The following is a 24,758-nucleotide window of genomic DNA, read 5'->3' as shown; positions in this document are numbered from 1 at the left end:
GTTTAAGTTAGAGTTTTTTAAATAGAAGAGTATTGCAGGCACACTGTAGGTAACTTGGAGAAAGTATAGAAGCATGCATAAGCCTACCACCCCCAAATACCTGTTTTATGTAATTTTTTTAAGCATTTTTGAGATCATGCTGTTAAGTTCCATCTTATATCCTGCATTTTACTTCTTAACATTAAATCTTAGGCTATTAAAAACTCTTTGTAAATATATTATCCAATGGATCTATGAGTCTGTTTATGGCAAAAGGAACTGTATAGTTTTGGGGCATGTGCTTTTTAATTTGGCATTTCCAACACAAACTTAGGTTGGAAGTAGTGATGTAGGGAAGAATTATGCACCAAATACCTGTTAATATTTTAAGTTTTTTTTTTTCAATTTATTTGAGACAGAGAGAGAGAACATGGGTGGGGAGAGAGGGGCAAAGGGAGAGGAAGAGCGAGAAACAGACTCCCCACTGAGCAGGGAGCCCAACACGGGGCTTGATCTCAGGACCTTGGGATCACAACCTGAGCTGAAGGCAGATGCCCAACTGACTGAGCCATGCAGGTGTCCCAATATTTTAAGTTGTTATTGAATGATCAAAATCACTGCCCTCAAGGACTGTTCAGTGTGATGATCCTTCAACTATAAAGTAGTACTTAAAGTGAGATGAACAGAAACCATTAGAGGTTAACAGAGAAATAAGGAAAACCTGACCTAGTGATTCCATCAAGCAATCATCTTATTTAATAATTCCACGATCACTTCTGTAGGAAGAAGTTTTGATAGTAAGAAGTTGTGAGATTTGACAGGCAGACATAGCCAGGCTTCAACGTAGACATCACTGAAATTGTGATTTCAGTTTACTGGAGCCATCCAATGAGAGCATTAATTTTGTTATGGGATTACATAGATGTAAATAAAGCATCCTCTTTCCCATTTCCCTGCTTTTAAAGTGTCTCCTGACTTCATGTGGCTAAAAAGTATCAGAAACATTTACTCTATAAAGTTCCCAAAGGGGGATCCCTGGGCGGCGCAGCGGTTTGGCGCCTGCCTTTGGCCCAGGGCGCGATCCTGGAGACCCGGGATCGAATCCCACGTCGGGCTCCCAGTGCATGGAGCCTGCTTCTCCCTCTGCCTGTGTCTCTGCCCCCCTCTCTCTCTTTCTCTCTTGCTGTGACTATCATAAATAAATTAAAAAAAAAAAAGTTTCCAAAGGTTAAGAATATTTAGCCACAAAGAAAGAACTTTAACTATGTGTGATGAGATGCCTCCTCCACAGACCCTTTTCTGAGGTTATGGACATGGTCAATAGACCAGTCTTCTATTTCCTATTCTAGATTTTTGGAGCAGGGACTATGTTGTTTATTTATTCTTTACTTACTGCGAATAAATATAATACTGTAAGATCTAGTGAATACATGCTACCCTCAGAAGCCTAAACCTTTTTCTTAGTCTTGTCATGCCTCCACAATCTACTGCTCTTTGTTAAAATGGAATATAACCTCTCAGAACTACCTGCTTCTTTTGGGCTTTCATTTTTTTTTTCAATAATAAAGCTTCCCTTCCCTTTCCACTACCCCCCCATCCCATGTAAAAAAAAAAAAATATATATATATATATATATCAAATAAAATTTATATGGCTTTTCTCCTGTTGATCTGTCTTGTCAGTTTAATTTGCATGGCTCCAGTTACTGAACTGATGAGGCTGGAGGAAAAACTTTCTCCTCTCCTTTAAGTATTCAAGCTGGAAGGAACAATTAATGCAAAAGCTGTGAGGTGGGACGGTGCTGGGGCATGCTGTCTGAAGAAGTATGTGAACTGTCACTAATGTCCCACCAATTATGTATACATAATTTATCAGTAGCAGTTCGCATTGATGAATCACTTGTAAAAACTAATATTGCCTTCCATATTGAATTTACTCAGTCTCGGGGAAGAATATTTTTTCAATAAAAAGGAATTTATGGAAGACATTTTGTATTCTAAACATTTAAAACAGCTCTCCCAGGATATAATAATTCACCTTTGCCTCTGTATTTAAAGATACTCTCTTACAGTTATTTTAGGTTTGTTGTGTGGCTTTTTTTTTTCTTTGTTCCAACTAAAAGAACTTCCATTAGAAACTTGGCAGTCAATCATGTCATATTGTTGGGATTCATAAGTTCTGAGATAAACACCTTTATTTTTAGCATATGTAAAAATAGATGCTTCCTTGGCTTTTGCTAGAAGATGAAGAAGAAACTTATATAGCTCTCTCTATGACTGAGCACTGTCAGAAGTACTTTTCGTGTATCCTCAACAGCATCCTGGAAGTAGCTACTTCCATCACCATTTTGTATATCAAGCTGGTCAAGTATCCTCAGCTGGGAGGGAGTTCACAAACCAGGTTAGAACTTTGTCTTTACTGTCTGTCCTCCTAACCACTCACATCTCCTTCCTCTAGCAGAATGGAATGATGGGTGGAGTTCAGCCAGTCCTTCTTGGACAAGGCAATTAGTTCCTTGAGGAAGCAAGCTGTTACAGCCACCGCTTGATAAGGCATAAGAAATATGCCTTCAGGTCTGTGCTCCCCTCCCTCCAGCCTCACCTATATGAACTTCTGAGCCCTGATGTCTTCACATGGCGTCTTCCCCCTCCTCTGCAACCACTCCTTCTGTCCCAATCTTACTCCTTCCCTTTCTCTCACCCCAAATAGAATAATCCAGACTATAGCTGTTGGAGGCATTTAGACCTTGCACTGGAGTCCATAAACTCCTTCAGTTATTAATGAGCACCACGACCACAGGACAATGACTTAACTTACCTAAACCTAAATTTCCACATCTACAAAGTATCTGTAAATAGGTTGGTTGGGAGAAAAACTGAATTAAGAAGAAGAAGGTAGGCAGTCCAGAGCCTGGCCAGTAGCAGGCTCTGAATAATGGCTCAGATTTTTACTGCAAGCCTCTTTGTAACATCTCTTCCTTGACCCTTTGGGGCTGTCCCTGTTCCAGTTGGCAATGCTTTACTCCTGTGAATGCAGAGGCTGGGACAGAGGTCCAGTTACGGTGGCACTGCACCGCCTTGCTTCACGTTTCAGGGCTATCAAATAGCTGGAAGGCTGGAGCATCTCCACATTTCATTGACAACATTCTTAACGTCTGAAAACACCAATGACTTCTTTAAAATTCTGCAAAGACTTTGTGGTCAAATTGCTAGAGACTGAAATGTCTGTGAACCCAGAAGAAAAGCCACTTGGAAAGGAATGTAAAGAATGCTTGTCCAGGATGCGGCCCTCCTGCCTGGCCCCTTTCCTGCCACTCCTCCTTGTGCCCCTCCTTGGCATTTTCAGCAGTGACCCTGCACAAGTGATAGCCCTGGCTGCTTAGACCAGCTGGAGACAGCTCCAGAATTCCTGATGGCTGTCTCTCAAAGATCTCTGCTAACTCCTTTGAAAACAAAGGGATTGTTTACCACATGTCACAGGGGACTGGAAAGGAGGTAATTGAGAGCTCTTGCTGAGGGGATCTGTTGGCTTCTAGCACCTGCAGAAGATTCCTGAAATGGTAGTAGCAGGACTTTAGCTCCTGGACCTGCTTGTTTGTGCATTGACTCTGTATTAGAGATGTGCATTTCTATTCACATCTTATCTGTGTATTTCTCTACTTGTGTCAGTCGGACATTAGATTCAGGAGAAAAATCACCATGTGCCTTTAGTGGTTTCAGGTGACTCGTAAATTTCATTAATCCACAAAATGTGAGTTGAATGTAGTGGTATGCTTTTTAGTTTGGGGCGGTTTTATTTTAGGGCACGGTCTTATTTTGGATGGGGGAGGGATTTTTTTTTTTTTTTCAACACAAACCCATGAGACTGCTGGGGGTTTTGATGTTTTAATTCTAGAAGGATGTACTCTCTCCCTGTACCCCCCTACCCAGCCCCCAATCTTCCTTCTGACCCGGCATATGTAAGGCCCCATCAGATGTTAGTCTTTGCGATCCTGTTACACCCACATCCTGTGGCAGCATCCAAGTGCTTTGAGGCTGACTTAATATGGATTAATTTAACAGTTGCTCTGTGAAAACAGATGCTCTCGGCTGCTTATTTCTAATAAATTAATCAAGCCATATAAATGGTGTTTTTCCCTTTAAGAAGCCACATCTTCCTTGAAACTGTAGACCGATAAAGTAAAACTAAAATGCTTCTGACTAAAATTAGTGTATTATATTTAAAACCCTTCGCCTGAGACTGGTTATGACATGCTCCTTTATTACATTTCTAGTCAGGTGCTTATTCATAAAAATAAGGCTTATATAAGTGGTTGTGTTCAAATGTTATACCAGTCTGTTTTGGCAGTTTGACCTTTCACAGTAGCCAAATAAATATATGTATTTTTTTTACCCTGAGAAGAGAATTATTTAACATTTGTGTGCTAGCAGTATGTCAAGTGAATTCAGAGCCTGAATGCAACCGATGAGACTTTGGGTGGAACTATGAAAATATACTGATGTAAAAGGAAAGACCAAACTATACTGGGTTAAAGAGGCATCTGTATAGGGAGGGAAGTTTATAACAGACACTTAGGAAAATCAACACAATTATTTAAAAAGTCATATGGGAAAATCATTGGGTGAGAAGAGCCAGAAAAATCTAAAGAAAAACGTAAAAAGTACAGAAATTGAAACTGCATAGCACATGTAAAGACAAATCCATAGGACAAAATGGAAGTGTAGAAATAAACTTGTATGAATATTACATTCCTATGTAATTAATGCAGGATATGAAATTAATGCAGGATAAAGGTGGTTTTCCACATCAGGAGGAGAAAAGATTATTCATTAAGTGGTATTGGGATATCTGTCCGCAGAAAGAAGCTGGCTGATTATAATATTTAGAGAGTCTATAACAAAGGGCAAATTTCTTTAATCCACAAAGGGCTCTTACAAATCAATTAGAAATACTAAATATGAACATCTTAAGAGTAAAATGAGCAAAACACTTTAAAAACTTTTATTATGAAAAAAATTAAAGCATACAAAAGAGAAGAGAATCCTTTGGTGCCTGTCACCCAGCCTCAGAAATCATAAACTTATTAGTAACCTTATTATCTATCATTATTTTAGGTAAACAACTCCCAAACTCCTTTTCCTCACTGGGCTCTTCTGAAATAAATTCAGTGAGATAATTTTAGCCATACATGTTTCATTATGAGCCTCTGAGAGAATTGAAATAAACAAAGGAAATATATTTAATAGATAGTACTCAGGAAAAAATATACATAGCCACTAAACCTATGCAGTTGTGTTCAATTTCATTAGTAATCTGGGAAATTCAAATTAAAACAACACATTTTTTAACCATCGAGTTGGCAGAGACTGAGGAGTCTTGCCAGAGCTGGCAAGAATGTGAAGAAACACATTTTTTTCTACTGTCAATGGTACAGAAGTTTTCTTTTTCTTCTTTTTTTTTTTTTTTAAGATTTTATTTATTCATGAGAGACATAGGCAGAGGGAGAAAAGGCTCCGAGGAGCCTGATACAGGACTTGATCCTAGGTTCATGACCTGAGACAAAGGCCAGATGCTCAACCACTGAGCCATTCAGGCATCCCGGTACAGTCAAGAACAATTGTTCAGAACTTTATGAGCATACCCCTCAATTTAGCAGTTCTAGGAATTAGTAGCATAATGTATTGTATGACTGTCCACAAAAGAGGACATTATTAGGGGCACCTGGGTGGCTCAGCCAGTTGAGCATATGCCTTCAGCACAGGTCATGATCCCAGGGTCATGGGATCAAGCCCCATGTCCCGATCCCTGCTCAGTTTCTTCCTCTCCCCCTCTGCCCTTCCTCTCCTCTGCTCCTGCTCTCTCTCTCTCTCTCTCTCTCTCAAAAATAAATAAAATCTTAAAAAGAAGAGGACACTATTAGAGCATTAATTGTATCCTTTAAACAAATGTATTTTTTACTATTGTACCAAACTGGAATAGAATTCCACCATACATTTAAAATAGTGTTAAGTGAAAAAAGGAATTTGCAGAAAGCAAGCATAATAAGTTACATTGAGGAGCATCTTATATATAGAACAAAATTTATGTGCATAGAACATATCTTGATAGTTGGGGATATTCACATCTATACTAATAAGGATGGTGGCTGCATAGACCATCTCTGAAAGATCAAGTGTATCTAACAAAATGCCTCTTGATAACGAGACAGTGGAATGGAGAAGAAGGTAGTACATACTTACTTTTTACATTATCACCTTCTATATTTTTTATTCTTTGTCACAATGCAGACACTTTAGAAAGGTGCCCTACTACGATGTGCCACCTCATCTTGGCTGTGTAATTCCCTTGTTCTGCGATTCCTGGTAGGTGGTAGTCAGCCAGCTTGGAACAGTTGACCTCAGGAACTTCTTTCCACAACAAGCCATCCTGTTCATTATTTAAAACATGTCTAATTTTAGGAAGACATGTATTTTGATACAATATCTATTATCTTCCCAGTTGACTAAGGAACGTTACTTTTATAAAGTTGAGAATAGCAAATTTAATTGTATCATAAAACTAGCTCATTTCAGTGAATTTCATCTGTTTCATGGGTAACTGCTACATCAAAACTTGCTGTTGAAAGTAAATAATTATTTCATTCTCATTTGCTCTATATTGAACATCACAAAGCAACTCCTTCAACTCAAAATTTCTATTGTTGGCACTTGTAATATCATTTCAGAAGTTGATACTGATGCAAGCTATGGAGTTCTCATCAATTGAATGGAAATGTTCTGTCTCTTACTGAATTTACACTGGGCATTTTAACACAGAAAGTGAAAAGAATGGACCATGATAAAATACTTGTTTTATTATTATTTTTAAGATTTATTTATTTTGGAGAAAGAGAGCACATGCAAGGAGGGGGGTGGGAAGGGGGGGAGAGGGTGGGAGAAAGGGGGACAAGGGGGACAAGGAGACTCTCCATACTCAGCATGGAGGCCAATGCAGGGCTCAGTCTCACAACCCTGAGATCATGATCTGAGCTGAAACCAAGAGTTGGACACTTAACTCAATGAACCACCCAAGCACTGCAATAAAATACTTGTTTTTAAACTTATTTTAGATTTTCTTAACAAATGGAAACTATAACTGACTTTATTAATTAAATGTTGAAGGTAGACCCTACTAAATTAGTAGCAAATTGTTTTTAATAACTATTTGGGTGTGGGAAATTATAATAAAACATACATTGCCTAAGATGCAAAATATTTGCACAGTGTGCTAAATTAAAGCAGTAAATTGAGATTGTATCGGGGTATAATGTAAACTAAATATGAAATATGAAGAACATTCCTTGGTGACAGAGGCAGGGCAAATACTATCTCAAAATAGGAACAAAGTTAGATTTGGTGAGGCTGCAGTAATCTGCTCCCAAATCATAGTAAACAGCACAGCGGAGGTTGGGTCTCAGGCTCCTGGTACTTAATGTGGAAGTGACTTGACCTATGGTGCCTCTTTAGCTCCTGTGGGACAGTAACCCAAAAACTTTTGATTTTCAAAACTTCATTATTTTTGAAGACATCTTTGTACTTACCTTTTAAAGTTTTTTTGGCTTAAATGTGAAAGATTTAAACATTAAAGATTCCTTTCCTTTCCTTTTTCCTTTCCTTTCCTTTCCTTTCCTTTCCTTTCCTTTCCTTTCCTTTCCTTTCCTTTCCTTTCCTTTCCTTTCCTTTCTTTTCTTTTCTTTTCTTTTCTTTTCTTTTCTTGATTTTATTTATTCATGAGAGACACAGAGAGAGGAGAGGCAGGGATACAGACAGAGGGAGAAGCAGGTTCCATGCAGGGAGCCCGATGCGGGACTCAGTCCTGGGACTCCAGGATCACCAAACCGCTGAGCCACCCAGGGATCCCCCATTAAAGATTTCTTTTCTTTTTTTTTTTTTTTAACGATTTCTTTATGGATGAAAACCTTATCAAAATCTATTCCCATTCCACATTGGTTATAAAAGTTGGTTGTGGCCAGTAAAGTAATACTGAATTTTTCTAAAGCTGTCTTTGACCTTGAATAAATATTTTAAATTTCTGTGTAACTTAAGTGTTTAAGTGGCTTATTTTTATATACATACAGTATTGACTGTTTCCCCATAGGTTTGCTGATTATTGAAATACAGGCAAGATATATTTCTATTTATTTTCTTAAGTAATACTGAGGGATGGTCTCTTAATTTTTTAAAGATTTTATTTTATTCATTCATTCATTCATTCATTCATTCGAACACATGATCAGGGTGGGGAGGGGTGCAGAGGGAGAGAGAGAAAGGAGAAGCAGACTCCCCACCAAGCAGGGAACCTGATGCAGGGCTCAATCCCAGGATTCCAAGATCCTGATCTGAGCCGAAGGCAGATAGATGCTCAACCAACTGAGCCACCTAGGTGCCCCAGTATCTTAATTTTGAGTAGGGGACCATCTAACAGGATTGAACTGGTTCTACAGAAAGGTGTGAATCTTGGTGAAAATGAACACGTGATATATCCATTTAGAGACGTGTTGCTGCAGCAAACCAGCCACAACTTTATTAGTAAAGCCCATGTGAAGAAGCATCAGGCTAGGGAAAAGTCTGGTGGTGCAGCTTTCTTAAATTATCCAACATGCCCCACTTGGCAGCCAAAAAAAAAAAGTTCACCTGTTCAGAATGGATCCTGCTAGCTTTAAAGAAGCCCCTGTTGCTACTTATCAAGCCACTTAAACCACCAAGCATGTTCCACTGAAATGCCAGCATAATCACCTTAATGGTTGCAAAAATTCCTTTTGTGTACCCTGTCATCCGGACCTGACATGTGTATGCTATTCTTACCCGTCCCCATGCAGTGTTTTCCATAGGTTACATAGTGTGACCTGGTATCACACATGTGCCCCTTGACGGTTGCTTATCTTTGAGGGAGTGGCCTTCCGTGCAGGTCAGAGACCATCCCTGATCTGGCACAATAGTTCATTGCTTTCCCGAATTCTTTTTTATTTTCCTTAAGATTTTATTTATTTAGGGGCACCTGGGTGGCTCACTGCTTGAGCATCTGCCTTTGGCTCATGTCTTGATCCCAGGGTCCTGGGATCAAGTCCCACATCAGGCTCGCAGCAGGGAGCCTGCTTCTCCTGCCTGTGTCTCTGCTTCTCTCTCTCTCTCTCTGTGTCTCTCATGAATAAATAAATGAAATATTTTTAAAAAATATTTTATTTATTTGAGAGAATGGTGGGGACAGGCAGAGAGGGAGAGGGAGAGAGAGAAGCAGACTCCCTGCAGAGCTGGAAGCCAGCTGGTCAGGTGCTCGATCCCAGGACCCAGAGATCATGACCTGAGTGGAATGGCACATGCTTAACCAGCTGAGCCACTCAGGCACCCTGCCTTTCTGAGTTCTTGAAAGCTTTATTTGTGAAACTCTTCATGGAATAACTTTATATTGTTTATTTTTTAAAACTCCCCTTGATCTTCAGTTTCTTGACCTGTAAAATGGGGCTAATTAGAAAAGTACCTTAACTTCTAGGGGTGTTAGGATTAAAAGAAATAACACAGCCCAGAGGACATAGTGTACACACAGTAAATATTTATTATTACCACCGCTGCCGTGAGCCAACATTGATGATTGGCTCATAACATTTGCAAGACATTTTTAATGGCTCTGCTCACGTACACACCCATGTTTATAAGTGACAACACGTAACCTTAGTCCCCTGCTATGTCCCCAAAGTAAAAGAACTTAGTCATCCACAACCCTGCCCTGTAGATACAGATTTTCTTTCTTTCTTTTTTTTTTAATTCATGAGAGAGACACAGAGATAGGCAGAGACGCACACCGGCAGAGGGAGAAGCAGGCTCCCTGCAGGGAGCCCTATGTGGGACTTGATCCCAGAACCCCGGGATCACAACCTGAGCCAAAGGCAGATGCCCAACCACTGAACCACCCAGGTACCTCGCGGATAAAGATTCTCATTAGAAAATTAAAAGCAGCCTAATATTTTTCCTTTGGTTTTGTTGCTTGTTTTCCTCTTCTAATGTGGCCATGCCTAAAATGTAGGCAAAATCAGGAAATTGTAAAATACACTGTCAGCCTATTCATAAAGCATTAAGTAACATTCAAGTTGATTTGTGGTTTTTGCAAACTTCTGAGGCTCATACAGTGGACAAATGACATGTAATTTTCTAAAAGTTGTAATTAGACTCTTGGTGTTGGTATTTGCAACTTCAGATTTACATGTCATCATGAGCATTCCTATTTTTGCTTGTTAAGCAATTTTCATGCTCTTTTAATTCCCACAGCGTTCTATGAGGTAGGTACAATTTTATTCCCTAATTTACAGATGAGGAGCCCAAATCATGGTCCTTTTGTTCCTGATCACAGTTTGGGGTTAGAATTTAAGCGTATGCGGTCTGATTCCAAATTTGTTCTCTTTTCTACTCTAGAATGTCTACATAAATGAATTTTCTTTTGGTGTTAAAGCTAGAAGGGAGCTTAACCTTACTTTAAACCCAACCACACACCATGATGTTTGTTGCCATCCTTTCAATAGATAATTTGTTTGAATTGAGTTAAAAGTATGAATTGATACCAGCACCAAACCAGCCCCCCACTACGAGATTACTATTTTTTTTTTATATATATAAACCAGATTTTTTAAAGGTGTTAATGCCAGTGAGGTTTCCTATCTCGATTAACTTAAATTATTCTCATTCTGGTCCAGATGGCACAGATAAGACTTTGCATTTGTTGAAATCCAAACTGTCATTTTGACTGCAGCTGGTTTTTAGAGGTCTGATTTGGAAGAAGCAGTTAGTGAGAATTAACTCACTGGTAAACCTCAGATGGAATTTCAGCCAGCAGCCGTTTTCCATTTTGTTCTTCCTGCCCCATGCTGACACTTTCATTTAAGAAATTTACAAAAGGAAATTGTTACTTTATCCAGGCTGTGGTTGTCCCTTGTTGGCTCTACATCGCCTCTCCACTTCGTCCCAGTGTCTGTGATCCACGCCTGAAGAGCATGGCCTTCTTCTGTCCAGTGGGAATTGGGTTAGTTCTGATGCCCTGATGATTCACACTGCCAAGGATGGAAAGCTCTGATGCGTACTGGGTCAGTTGTGGTCACTGCAGCAACAGTTTGTTGATCTTAGGGAGCATTCCATAGTTGCTGATGTAATTGAAGATGATTGGAGCAAGAGCTCTCCCCCCCACCCCCCCTTCAAACTGGTCCTCTGATGCCAGGTCCTCTTAGCTGTGTGAGCTCTCTGAAGGAAGCATTGTTTTAAGTCTGCATTTGGGTAAGGTAAAGATCTGTTCTCAGACATTAGTATCTTTTTGTAAGTTGCAACATTAGAAAAATTTTAACTATGATGTAGGGATGAAATTTATAAATTTTTCAGTACCAATTTAATTTGTTAGTCCTTGAAATGCAATTCTCTTTGTGATAACTCTTTTTAAAACACTCTTGCTCTGCCTGAAAATTCTGTTCAGTGAGATGTTTCTCTTAGACTGTGTATTGGATTTTTAAGAATTGTAGCTCCTTTTAAAAAATCTGGTACTTTGCAGGAATGAATTATGGAATAAGCCCATAGTTCTTAAAAGTGTGGTCTGGGGGTGGGCCAGTGACTTAATAATCACTTCAGTGGATTCTGATGGAAGCTAAATCTGAAAGCCACTAATGTAAATTTCTTTTACAAAATGTTGACCAGATTCTGAGCTTTTAGATCAAGCAGCCTTTTGCATCCTTCATAAGGTAAAGGATGGTTTTATGCACAATTATTTGATAATGAGTTACCTTTGAATTTAAGGTGTGTCTGCATGATAAAATGCATTCTTCTCAGGGCAAGAGGGTAGCACCATTAGTTCTTCTGTCCTTTCCAGTTACTTGATTTTGTGCATTAACATACCTTCTTCCCTACTTATTTCTGATCTTTTATGTACATTGCATTATGGTGTTTTTTTGTAGTTCAGGATATTGATCAGCCTTTCCTACCATACTAAAATGTACAGACTCAATCTAAAATCATGGTTCAAAGTAATATGACATCTACAGAAGTACAATTGACTTTTTCGTTTTTTGAGAGAGAGAGAGCATGGACGGGCAGAGGTAAAGGGAGAGGGAGTGAATCTCAAGGAGGTTCCAAGCTGGCCTGTGTGGAACTTGATCCCGGGACCTGAGATCATGGCCTAAGCCAATATCAAGAGTCAAATGCTCAACCAACTGAAAATACAGGTGCCCCTAAAAATACAGTTGACTTTTGAACAAAGGGGTTATGGTCACTGACCACCCTCCTAACCACCATGTAGTTGAAAATCTATATATAATGTTTGAGTCCCCAAAAACTAAACTACCAATAGTCTATTGTTGACTGGAAGCCTTGTCAATAACGTAAAAAGCCAACACATAGTTGGTATGCTCTAATATATACTGTATTTTAATAAGGTAAGCTAGAGAAAATGTTATTAAGAAAACTATAAGAAAAATACATTTACAGTACTGTACTGTGTTAATTGAAACAGAATTTTTGTATAAGTGGACCCATGAAATTCAGACTTGTGTCCAGTGGTCAACTGTATAAGAATGTCCTAATATTTCCCCACAGTCTGCATAAAGTTGCAAACACTCATTGCTTGCCAAGAAGGTAAACGATATAGTTGAAGAAAGTCTTCCTTTTCCCTTTCCTTGGATCAAATAGTAAGCAACCAAACCTCAGTTTGCTTTCTGAGTCATTTAGTCTTCCATTTTGTATTTGTAGTTGGTAAATATTGAGCAAGAGATACTGTAATGTATCCATTGGAAACTGTCTACTGACAAATTATTTATGAAATTGGGAGAATGTTTTTTTTTTGGGGGGGGAGAACGTTTTATACTCTTTTAATCCTTTGGTTTAATCCTATATTTTGATCCTTATAGCAAGCATAATAGTATTTGTGGTAGTTTACATAATCTGACAACCTTTCAAAGGGATTTAAATTTTTTTTTTTTAAATTTCAAAGAAATGTGTCATCCAGATTCAACAATTGATCACATTTTGTTCTTGTTTCAGCACACACACATAAACATTTTTTTTTTCTGTCGTGAATTTCAAGCATCATATCATTTTACCTGTATATACTTCTGGCCATAGGTTTCTAAATGGATTTGATGCAAGATTTTATAATTAGAGCAATGTAAACTAAGAAAAAGACCACTAGGTATTAGAAGTTTTACAAAATATATTATAGTTCTTATAAATTTCCAAAATATTCACTAGAGCCACAAGAAATACTTGGCCAACTCTCATTAAAGAGGAAAATAAGTTCCCTAGTAAGCCCTTTGTTTACAGAACAAATGTGTATTTTGTTTCATCAATAAAATCCTAGGGAAGGCCATGACTCATATCCACTAAATGAAAGACCAGAAATAGGATCTCTCCTGTCTTTTTATTTATCCCTGGGGTGGGTGACCAGAATATTTTTATATTACTGCTAAGTAATGTTTTAAGAACTATGACTTATTTAGAGTTTAGGATTATATTCTTTTTTTTTTCCTTTTGTAATTCTATCTATTGCTTCTAAGTAAGAGGTTATAGCTCCTAAAATTTATCTGGTTTTGCTCTCTTGTTTTCCTTTTTCACCCTCTGCAATTCTGTGATTCCTGGCAGGGAAAGGGTCCTGCTGGGAGTGTTTTCTTGTTATGATGACAAGCTGCCTCTCCCCAGGCCACGTCTCACCTACTTGTTTTGTGATAGTGAAAATTATCTTATAGCAACTTGAAACTGCTTCGAGTGTGATCTCTACTAAAAATTTTAGGTAGTATGATTGATATATAACATAAATTTCAGGTGTACAACATAACAATTCCATATTTTATATATTGCAAACGATCACCACACTAAGTCTGGTTAACACCTATCACCATACATAGTTGCAAATTTCTTCTTCTAATTATAACATTAGTCCAATTATAATACAGGGCATGGGTTTTCACTTGCAATAAAAAATAAGGTAACATAACCAATTTTTTTCAAACAAAAATATAGATTAAGTGGGACCTTAAGCTATAAAATTGGTTTTAAAAAGCTTGTTTGTTTTCATTGAAACTTTAAAAACCAGTGCCTTTGTTTTAGCTTCCTTTCAAATACTAAAGCACCTCTATGGAACCCCAGGGTTCCATAGGGGACAGTTTGAAAACCAGTTGTCTAAGGGGGCCAGTTTGTGGTTAATTGGGCGAAGATCATTGTAATCTCTTCATAGATCTAACAGTGAAAGACAGTGCCTTGAAGTCAGGACCAACACTTAACTTCTAGGTTAGAAATAAGCTAACCAGTCTGTGTTCTAGTTCATTATCTACCTTTAGGTTGTTCAAGGTTTAGATAAAAGGAAGTAATCAGCACAAATTATTGCAACAGCATTTCTTTAAAAAAAAAAAAAAGATTTTATTTACTTCAGAGAAAGAGCAAGTGAAAGAGAGAGAGAGCACGCACTAGTATAGGGGGCAGAGGGAGAAGCAGACTCCCCGCTGAGCAGGGAGCCCACTGCAGGGCTCAGTTCCAGGACCCTGGGATCATGACCTGAGACAAAGGCAAATGCTTAACTGACTGAGCCACCCAGGCGCCTTCCAACAGCATTTCTGAAAATAGATTAGGTGGACTGAGGTAAACTCACTGCTCATTAAAAATACACATTTTGAAATTATTTATGAATCAGATTGTTGTAGATGTTGAAGAGAAATCATGGAGTTCAGACTTTTGCCTTATTCAAATGTCAGTTTTTCTTAGGGGGCCAGACATTGCAAAACCCTAACTTAGAACCTAAATAATTTTGTACACATTAAAAAATAGCATTCCTTAGAGCCTGATGGCATCAGGATAGAGTAGAATCATTAGAGTATATATTTGTTTAAGATCGATTGTGATTGGTGATTGCGTATCGTGTGTGTCGTGTGTGTGTGTGGTGAGGGGGTTGTGTGGGGGGTATGGGGGGTAGTATATGGGACGTGTGCATGTGTGGGGTGGGTGAGTTTGGTGCGTGGAAGTGCATTAGATATGTGGAGGCATGTGTGTACATGTGTGTTTCTCATTCAGACATAGTGGGGGAGTGCAGGATGAGAGGAGCACAGACATGCATATGACAAAAGGGTTTTTTTTTAAGATTTATTTATTTTTAATTTATTTATTTTTTTTTTTTTGAGAATGAGAGACAGCACAAGTGGGAGGGAAAGAGAATCTCTAACCGACTCCATACTGAGCGTCAAGCCTGACAGGGCTCAATCTCATAACCCTGAGATCATGACCTGAGCTGAAATCAAGAGTTGGATGCTCAACCTCATGCAGCACCCAGGCACCCCAACGAAACTTTTAAAAGACAATTCCAGAACAATTCCAGAAATTCCTACCTCTTGTTTCCTCTATTGCTTCTTCCTAGTATGTATACAAAACACTCTTGGTTTTGTGAAATTGGGAAGATAGAAGCCTAGGATAAGGAGGTAAAGGCAGGCAAAGGCTCTTAGACCTCCAGTGTCTTCCAGGGAAGGCTTGCACTTAAAATCTGATGGAAGACTCTCCATTTGGCAAATGAAGATACTTCAGAATGAATTTGAGACGATAGCGGGTATGTTGGCTTCTCCAAGTAGTTTGTATTTTTCTTCATGTATTAGTGTGGAAATTGAAAATGAAAATTTTGGGTGGTTTAAAACAAGGGGGTGGTTGGAGTTTGGAGTGGTTGGATTGAATTTGCATTGAATTCAGGAGAAAACTCTTCTGGTTTTGAATATTTTTTTCATGGTTCTATGGTTACTAGTTAGGAAGTGGTAGAAAATTAAATGATTTCCACTGATACGTACTTGAATGTCCTTGAGTTAACAGGAAGTCTTGCATCCCAGGAGACTGCTTTCAGCCCCTGTAAGTTTTCTGATAGATTGGAGAAGTCTTGAATCCTGGCTAAGAAAGTCTGGTGCTGCTCCTGCAGAGATAGTAGTAATATTCATGAGTTTTACCTTCTTGATGAGCTAAGAATTTAAGAAGGTAATTCTAATCCTGGTTTTATCTTTGGCTGGCTATCTGATTATGCACAAAGCATAATTATAAGGGATGGTATCCCTCGCCACCTATTCAGTAGCAATTGTGTGAGTTCTTTAAAAATACTGGGGGAGAGGTGCCTGGGTGGCACAGTCATTTAAGCATCCTTTCGGCTCAGGTCATGATCACAGGGTTATGAGCATCTGATTCCACGCTGAATGTAGAGTCTGCTCGAGATTCTCTCTCTCTCTCCCTCTCCCTCCCTCTCTTGTAAAGAAATAAATAAAAATATTTTTAAAAATAATGGAGAATGGGCACTGTCATACATTCAGAGAGACCTGAGAAAATGTCAAGATGGGGGATGATTTTGACTGAGAATCCTATTGAGAGTGGAGTGGTGAAATTTATTAGTCTTACTTTAGATATTTGGCAACGCTTAGGTTCTAAGAAATACAATATAGCTTTACTTCAAGAAAATAATCAGTTATGCTTTTTGGGGGAATCATTCTAAATCGTGTGTTAAAGACATAGCCTCATTCTGAATCTTATAAGATTTTTATTTATATATTCATGAGAGAGAGACGCAGAGACATAGGCAGAGGGAGAAGCAGGTCTCTATGGGGGCCGATGCAGACTCAATCCCAGGATCCTGGGATCACAACCTGAGCCAAAGGCAGACCTTATTCTAAATTTTGACTTATTCACAGTAAATTCTACAGTGTAATCATGGGAAATTATTATTATTACCATTCTGAGACAAAGGGGTGGAAACTGAAGCCAACAAATGGGTGGCTCTGCACTGTCTCCTGGAATCACACTTAGAAAATTGCTGTGAAAAGCAAATTGTTTTTAAAAGAAAAGTGTTCACACATTGTGTTAACTAACAAGAGCTGAAAATTCCCATTGGAACAATTTCAAGAGTGGATTTTTTCTTTTTTAATTTTGCTTCAGAAAATAGCCTCCATCCTGTTCCTCCCCCATGTCACTTGATTACCTGTTTGAGTTAATTCTCTGCTTTGTTAAGCTGACTTTTAAATGATTAAAGCATCTAAGGCTGTCTGTCGAATTTGCAGATATTAATAATACTAATGATTTTATATTCTCAGTACTTTTTTATGTTTAGGATGTTGCTTAGAGTATGTAAAATAATGGGTGAGAATTTGAAACAGATATATGTAAATAATCATAGACGGGAAAACATCACTTTTCCTTTAAATAATATTCTTCAACATCTTGGAAATTCCTGCAAAGAAATTCCAGCATCAGAGAAGTTAGTATGGAAGCTTGAATGTCATTTTGCAGATGTTTGAAATCAGTCATTAACCAAGTTAAGTTCCAGATCAGAGCCAGGCAGAGAGATTTATTTATTATCTAGGCAGCCAAAACATCTCTATCTTGATGCAGGAAAATCTTCTTGTATTAGTTCTGATTGGTTTGATACTGAAAAGGGAGCATTTTCCTTTATTCTAATTGTTAATCAGCTCTAATGGCCAAAAAGCTGTGGAACAAGATTGTACATGTAATCCATGATTTAATGATTAATTTCCCCAGTAATTGTAATGAATAATTAAGACACTCAGACTTCATCTAGCATCACACAAACATTAGGTGAGTCCTAAAATCAAAATGTCATGACAAGTGTGTTAATAAAAATTGCATATGCAATATTAATAGTTTCCTTCTGATTACTCAGGAGCTGTCAGATTTATCTTTTTGATGTCGAGCTTTACCAGTGAAGTGTATGTATATAGTGAACTTCTAGTGTAGAATACATGAACTCAGAAATCACGCATTTCTTTACTATCTTGTATCAAATAAATCCAGTTTTTAATGCATTTTTGCTTTTGGGGGTCTTTGCACTTAGATTTTAATATAGGCACTCAAGGGGTTCTTTTGAGAGTGAACACAAATGATTTTCCTTAGAAATCACTTTAATGGGCACCTGGCTGGCTCAATCGGAAGAGCATGAGACTTTTGATCTTGGTGTCTTAAGTTCCAGCCCCATATTGAGTGTGGATATTACTTGAAAATAAATAAACTTTTAAAAATTACTTTAAAACTAAAAATACCGTATTTGGTAACACAATTTCTTGGGTTTTTTAAAACTCAGTTGAAGTAACCAAATATTTGTGTGTTCTTTGGGCAAGCACTATACCAGTGAATTTAAGGACTTACGGAGATAAATATTTGCTGTGGATGCTAAACCAATATCCAGGTAATAAGGCAGGTATCTTATACTGCATAATAGAAAATATATAAAGTTCTGCCGTTAGATAAGGAGTAAGAGAGATTTTTATTTTAATGTGGGGGCAGACTAAAATTAATTACTTAAAGAGGGATGACTTTTATATCTTGGACTTTTAAAGTCTTAATCCAGTGCACTGGGGCCTTGTAGATTTTAGTTTAATGAGTTTTAGTTTGCTGAATTATGTAATGGGTGCAAGGTGCAGGTTTCATTATGAGGCTGAGCTAAAATCAGAATTAAGGCATATGGCATATATAATATTACTTAAACATTTTTTTCCCATTACATGGAGTCCTTTCTGGTGAGCCTCAAATGCCATATATGAAGCAGGGACTTCTTACCATGACAAGGCAGTTTTTTTCTTGAGTTTGTTTTAACTGTCCCTATTTACAAGATTAATTCTTTATCTAGTGGCAGAGCTTGACTGATCAGTTGTCATCAAAAGACTAGATGGATATTTTGTTTATTGGTAGCTGTAAAATATATTGAGGGGTTTGTTTTAGTAATTTTCCTTGTTTTAGAAAACGACATCTAGGTGAAAAAAAAAAACCCTTATTAATTCACACTAACTGTGTAATGTAGAGCCTCATCTGTAATAAATTGAGTGTCAAATTTGAGTTTTGTGATTCATGATTCTGAAGATTTGAGATGCCAAACTATGCTTTCAACCATATCATGTTATATATAACTGTTATATAATCTCACTGATGAGATCAGTTAGGTGGATCTCTTAGATAGTTTGAATTAGATATTCAAATCAGTTGTCAATAAATTAGGCTTTGTAATTTAGAGCAGCTTGTTATAATTGGGTGTTTTTCTGTTATTACTGAGTAGCCTGTTTTGGCTATAAAATATTATCCCTCAATGCTTGAATTTTACATAGCACAGTAAACATTTTCTTTTTTCCTTTACGATTTAAGCATGCCTCCATTGCACAATTGATGTCTCTGCAAAAGTTTAATAATTTGTTTTGGCTTCGTAAAAGGAGCCAACAAATATTTTGAGTGACTGGTTGAATCTGTGGTTCTAGACCCAATTGTCTTTAAGAGGAAAAAAAAGTTTATAGAATCACAGTGGGGGAAGCCCTGGTGGCTCAGCAGTTTAGCGCTGCCTTCAGCCCAGGGTGTGATCCTGGAGACCCGGGATCGAGTCCCAAGTTGGGCTCCCTGCGTGGAGCCTGCTTCTCCCTCTGCCTGTGTCTCTGCTTCTCTCTCTCTCTCTCTCTCTCTCTCTCTCTCTGTATGTCTTTCATGGATAAATAAATAAAATCTTTAAAGAAAAAAAAAAGAATCACAGTGAACTATAAAATGGTTTACATTTTGCTAGAAAACCTTGGTGTTCCTTGAGTAAATAATGAAGTGTTTTACTTTATGGGCCTTTTCACTACTTTATTGATAACATAAATTTATATTACCCAGGAATAGGTGTGCTCAAAGGAAAAGAATAGAATTTATCTTAGTAGGGAACTCGCATCTCAAAGATGGTTTGGGCTGTTTTAAGTAGATTTTGTTTTTCCCTGCTTTTCTGTGGTGGCGAGGGAGGAAGGAAGGGAACACTTACTACTAAAAATATGAATTGCTAAGTAGAAGTAAAGTCTTTTTGTTTGGGTGTTAAAGCACACATATTTGTGCTGTCCAGACCTGACACATTTAGAAACAGGAATTTGCCTGTAGCATAATCTTAGCCAAACAGTTTAGTCATTCCTCAATATTTTAATGTTACAGAATGCCCTGTAGAATATTGTGAATACCCGAAGCAGCTTTTTTCTGAGGATTTTGGGTATTGTAAAACATGGAGAGATGTAGGATTTGCAGAGCCTGTACCTAAAATTCAATGAGAATTGTTAGTTGGTCTGTTTCAGCTTCACTATTGTCATGGGCAAGCCTGTCTCCTTGTGAAGAGAGTCTTTGTTCTTTCCTGCAGAAGTTTTGTCATTCCTTGAAACATCAATGCAGTGCCACCTCCAGAGAAACAACACTGCCAGTCTTCAAACAGAAACTCAAAACGAGAAGGTCTTCTTTCATAGATGTTTTAAGCTTTAAATCAAATTTGTGAATAACCAGAGGACCTAATTAGAGCATTTTATTAAAAAAATTCTTCTGTGTTTTAAACATAACAGATAAGGCTAGTTATTTGTTATTATAATGTCTGGTTTTGCTTCTGAATGTAACCTTCATAGGAATTACAGTCTCTGTTCATTTCTAATGGGAAGTATCATCAGTCTGGCTTTCATGTGACATCGAACACTTTATTGCCTCTTTAATTTTATTTTTTGTTTTTTAAGATTTTTATTTGTTTGATTGAGAGAGAGAGCATGAAAACAGGGACAAGAGTCCCCGATGAGCAGGGAGCCCAATGAGGGGCTCAATCCCAGGACTCTGGGATCATGACCCAAGCTGAAGACAGACTGAGCCACCCAGGCAGCCCCACCCTCCCTTTTTAAATTATTACTTCTTTATAGTGAAAATGAGTACAACCATTCAATGTGATATTTAATTAAGGAAAACAGTATTTAAGAAACAGTTAAGTTCTGGGTATTATGTTAATTAATTTTTTACTTACTGGTGCTTTTTGTATTTATCACCATAGTTGAACTCCCCAATATCATAAGACAATGTATAAAGATCTCTAACGGTCTTCTAAAGACCTTTCCTTTATGGAAAAGAAAATCTAATTCAGGAATCAGGCTGAGTTCTCTTTCACTTGTGTGAAAATAAGAAAATCAAGGGTTATTTGTATTCTCTATTGTGATGTCAGTAGTTCATGCTCCGTGTTGTGGAAACAAAAGCATTAATTTTTTCAACTCTTGGTTATGTGCTTTTAGTTTAGAGTTAGGGCATGGAGAACTTCTGCCTTTTCGAGATTTTTACCCCTCATTATTTTTACTTAGTATCACATTGTTGAATTTTACAAATGTGATATTGGAATCCAGGGATGTGATTTCAGGGTTTGCAGTCGTCATCAGCCATCTCACATTCATTTCATTAAATGAAAATCCAATTTTACTTGTAATAAGCCACATTGATTAAGTTTACCTGTATAGTTTAAAAGACTAAAGTCCTAGAATTTCACACTGTATTGGAACCTTATGAACTTCTTGATTTTTATTTTTTTGTGCATTTCTAAATGCCCGTGATTTGCTTTTGAAATATTCTGGTGGGGGGCACAGTTATTCTTATCATCTGTTTTCTTGCTCTGCATGCTGCATGTCATGTAATTATTGTGCCTAGAGCCAGAACTGATGCTTTTATTATCCTAAGTTCTGTGGGCACTTGGTGACACTCCCTGCCCTGATTCCTCCCCTCCCCTTTTTTATAAATGATTTTATTATTTGGAGAGGGCGAGAAAGCATGAGTGGGCGTGGGGCAGAGGGAGAGCAAGAATCTCAAGCTGACTCCACACTGAGCATGGAGCCCAGTGAGGGGCTCGATCCCCTGACCCTGAGATCATGACCTAAGCTGAAAATCAAGAATAGGACCCTTAACCAATGGACGGCCCCCTGCCTCGGGCACCCCACTGTTGTTCCCTGTGAGACTTCTTTTTAGTTTTATTTATTTTGATTTACTCAAAATGACCTGGTTACATTTTGCTTGGCCATTCATTTCAAATATCTTAGCCTGTTTTTCAAATTCCGTTCCAAAAATGTTAAATGTGTTACATTAGAAGGCTTCCATGGCCAAATGCATTTGGGAAGCTTGATAGAAAAAAAATTTAAACTGGCTTCGTTATTATAGGATTTTCACAAAGCCTTCCAGATACATCTCAAAGGGTCCATTTCCCACATGTGTTTGACAAAAGAATCACCCCTTCCCCTTTGCCGCAGGGAATAACTGTTAACATCTCTTGGAAACTGGTTTTGAGAACACTGATTTAGGAATTAAATGAGGCATGTTTTAAACATGTCTTAAACTCCACCAAGCCCTTTGGAGTCTATATTACTTAGTGATTAATAACACTGGTATGAGCTTGCAACAAAAAAAATGTCTCATGTAAGAGAAGTTCTCCTTAAAGAAATGTATTGAATACACTGTGACTAAGCAAATCAAAAATTATTGACATCTTGCAATGCGCTCTAGCTCCTTCACTCAGTTTAGAATCCTTGTCAATCACTAATGGTAAACTATCAGAGTGGACTTCATGAACCTTACAATACACACTTTAAACCTGCATTATTTAAAATATCTTAGATGGCTCAAAAATACTGTGTCAACTTGGTGAGTCAGATCTGCCTCACTGAGCTTGCAGGTTGTGACTGGGAATGATGACACTGTGTCCTTACTAGTGTATCTCTCTTAGAAACAACTTGGCAGGCAGACATCTTGCAGATAAATGAGGAAAGATGGTCTATTTCAAGTGGCATAAGACAGTCTTTAAACCAAGTATGTCATAATCTGGTTATACAGTCAGTGTTTTCTTTAGAGCAGAAAATCCTCTCTGAGGATTCCTGAATAAGGAGCAGACGTCTTTGTGGGGTTAGCTCTCAGGGGATATCAAGTGCTGTATTTTCATGAGTTCAGTTTCTCAGGATGTCTCTGGAAGCTCCCACACCGGAATTCCTTCTTTCTTCCTGCTAAATCCAAGCAGAGTCAATTTGATTAGCTCTTTTTTTTTTTTTTACAACAAATGACCTGCTATCCATTTTATGTATATTGTTGAATTTTAATCTCATAATAAACCTATGTGGGGAGGTGTTATTATATCTATTTTAGAGATGAAGGAAATCAAGAGTTAAAGAGTTTCTCTCCAAGCAGCTGGTTAATAATACAAGAATTTGACCTCTCGGGCAGCCCTGGTGGCTCAGCGGTTTAGCGCCGCCTTCGGCCCAGGGTGTGATCCTGGGGACCCAGGATCGAGTCCCACGTCGGGCTCCCTGCATGGAGCCTGCTTCTCCCTCTGCCTGTGTCTCTGCCCCTCTCTCTCTGTGTGTGTCTCTCTGAATAAATAAATAAATTAAAAAAAAAAAAAAGAATTTGACCTCTCCCTTTTGATTTCAAGGTTCATATTGGTACCTTCAGGTGTGGGCTCCCTCATCTGAACCATCTGTGAGCTCCTTGAAGTCTTTAGAGATAGAGATGGAGATTTATGTGTACAGATACAGTACATGAAGAAGTTTCTGGAAACTTTTTTTTTAGTCATGTATTTTCTTAGGACTTTTGATTTATGTAAACTGCTAGCATCTCAGGAACAGATGATCTAGTTGGATTTCTTGGTCTTGGAACCCTTGTAATGAGTGCATGATCCTGCAGCCTTGTTAGTTTGACTTACCACCTCTTTTGTGTTTGTTTGTAGGTTGGATAAAACTTTCAAGACTCTTAATTGTTAGGTTACTGTTCTAGATTGACCCATGGGGAGTTAATACATTATTTTTAAATTATTGTAAATAAAACAATACTGGGCCCATCTTGAGTGGTATGTTTTATCATGCATTATGTTAATAACTTTTGGTATTCTAAGTATCTTTTAGAAATTACAGAGATCTCTTTTTGTATTTGTGGAAGGCAGGTGTATTTTGTAGAACTTAACATAGTTGTGCTTTTTTACATTTTCAGTTGAATTAGTTATTTCAGTGTTCTGGGAGATAACCTATTTGGTTCAACCAATAGTTGAGCACCAGTATTATTTTACCTTTTATCCCAGAAATGTAGAGATGAGGAAGGCATGACTCTTTCACCCTGAGGAAGAGGCTAGGTTAAGTGTTTTCAATCTAGGTGCACTATTGACATTTTGAGCCAGGTAATTCTCAGCTGTGGGAGGCTGGGAGAGGCTACCAGGTGCATGGTGGTGTGTTTAGTATTAGTAACAGAAGCAACACCAAAGTTGTGACAGTTGGCTTTCCCGAGACCCATAAACCTCTACCTAGAAATACTTCATGGAGCTCAAAATGCAAGGTGACTCATGATCCATGTGGGTTAAAAAGCTTTACCTGGTGGAGATCACTGCATAACTGAACAGCACTGGCAAGACTAGTGCCAAGTTAAAGCAGCTTTTTACTAAAGATTGGCTGTGCTTATAAAAGAAAGAGACTGCATGTGGATATTTGAGAGTTTACCTTTATTAGGCCAGAGTAGTCTCATGTTAGGTGTTCCTCATGTCATTCCCTCTTTAGAAAAAAGCCACGCCTAAAGAACACGTTCTAGCAAATCTGAAAAGGTACCTCCATTCTAATTACTTAAAATTCTTATTATTTAGAGTTATATACCATGAACAACTGCAGTAATGTAGGAAGCCTGAGTCTACATGCTATCATGTATGTGTGTGTGTGATCACAGCTGTGTACTTCTCTTGGTTTATTTGAACAAATTTGTTTTTAAAGCTCAGCCTATGTAAACAGCTCATGGTTAGATTTCTTGGTAGAACTTAAATCTTTGCCACACAGTATAACGCTTCTCTTCCGCAAGGGCAGGGTATGGTCTGTATTGCACATTTTCCCTCTATTTTAGGGCTTATCCCTCTATACAATGTCAGAAAGATTTCCCTGTGGCTCAGGAATGGGTTAGTGATGCAAGATTCTAGATCATTCTTTACCCAGGTTACAT

At 38.0% G+C, this 24,758-nt stretch overlaps 1 protein-coding gene and 1 long non-coding RNA gene across 15 annotated transcripts in view; one reads left to right on the top strand and one right to left on the bottom strand.

Moving 5' to 3' along the window:
* Positions 1–11,098, bottom strand: part of LOC144301802 (uncharacterized) — a 467,418-nt gene extending 456,320 nt beyond the window's left edge. For all 8 annotated transcript variants that reach the window (XR_013368689.1, XR_013368684.1, XR_013368682.1 and 5 more), the window contains exons 1-2: positions 10,916–11,098; positions 6,219–6,405 (exon numbers count right to left, since the gene is read on the bottom strand). This is a non-coding gene — a long non-coding RNA (uncharacterized LOC144301802). The remainder of the gene's footprint in view (positions 1–6,218; positions 6,406–10,915) is intronic.
* Positions 1–24,758, top strand: part of APP (amyloid beta precursor protein) — a 262,507-nt gene that overhangs the window by 16,282 nt on the left and 221,467 nt on the right. The gene's annotated exons all lie outside the window — the stretch shown is intronic.

The sequence above is a fragment of the Canis aureus genome, chromosome 30, assembly GCF_053574225.1.
Source record: "Canis aureus isolate CA01 chromosome 30, VMU_Caureus_v.1.0, whole genome shotgun sequence".
NCBI lineage: Eukaryota > Metazoa > Chordata > Mammalia > Carnivora > Canidae > Canis > Canis aureus.
Note: the sequence above shows the minus strand (reverse complement) of the source record. Positions and strands in the feature narration are given on the sequence as shown.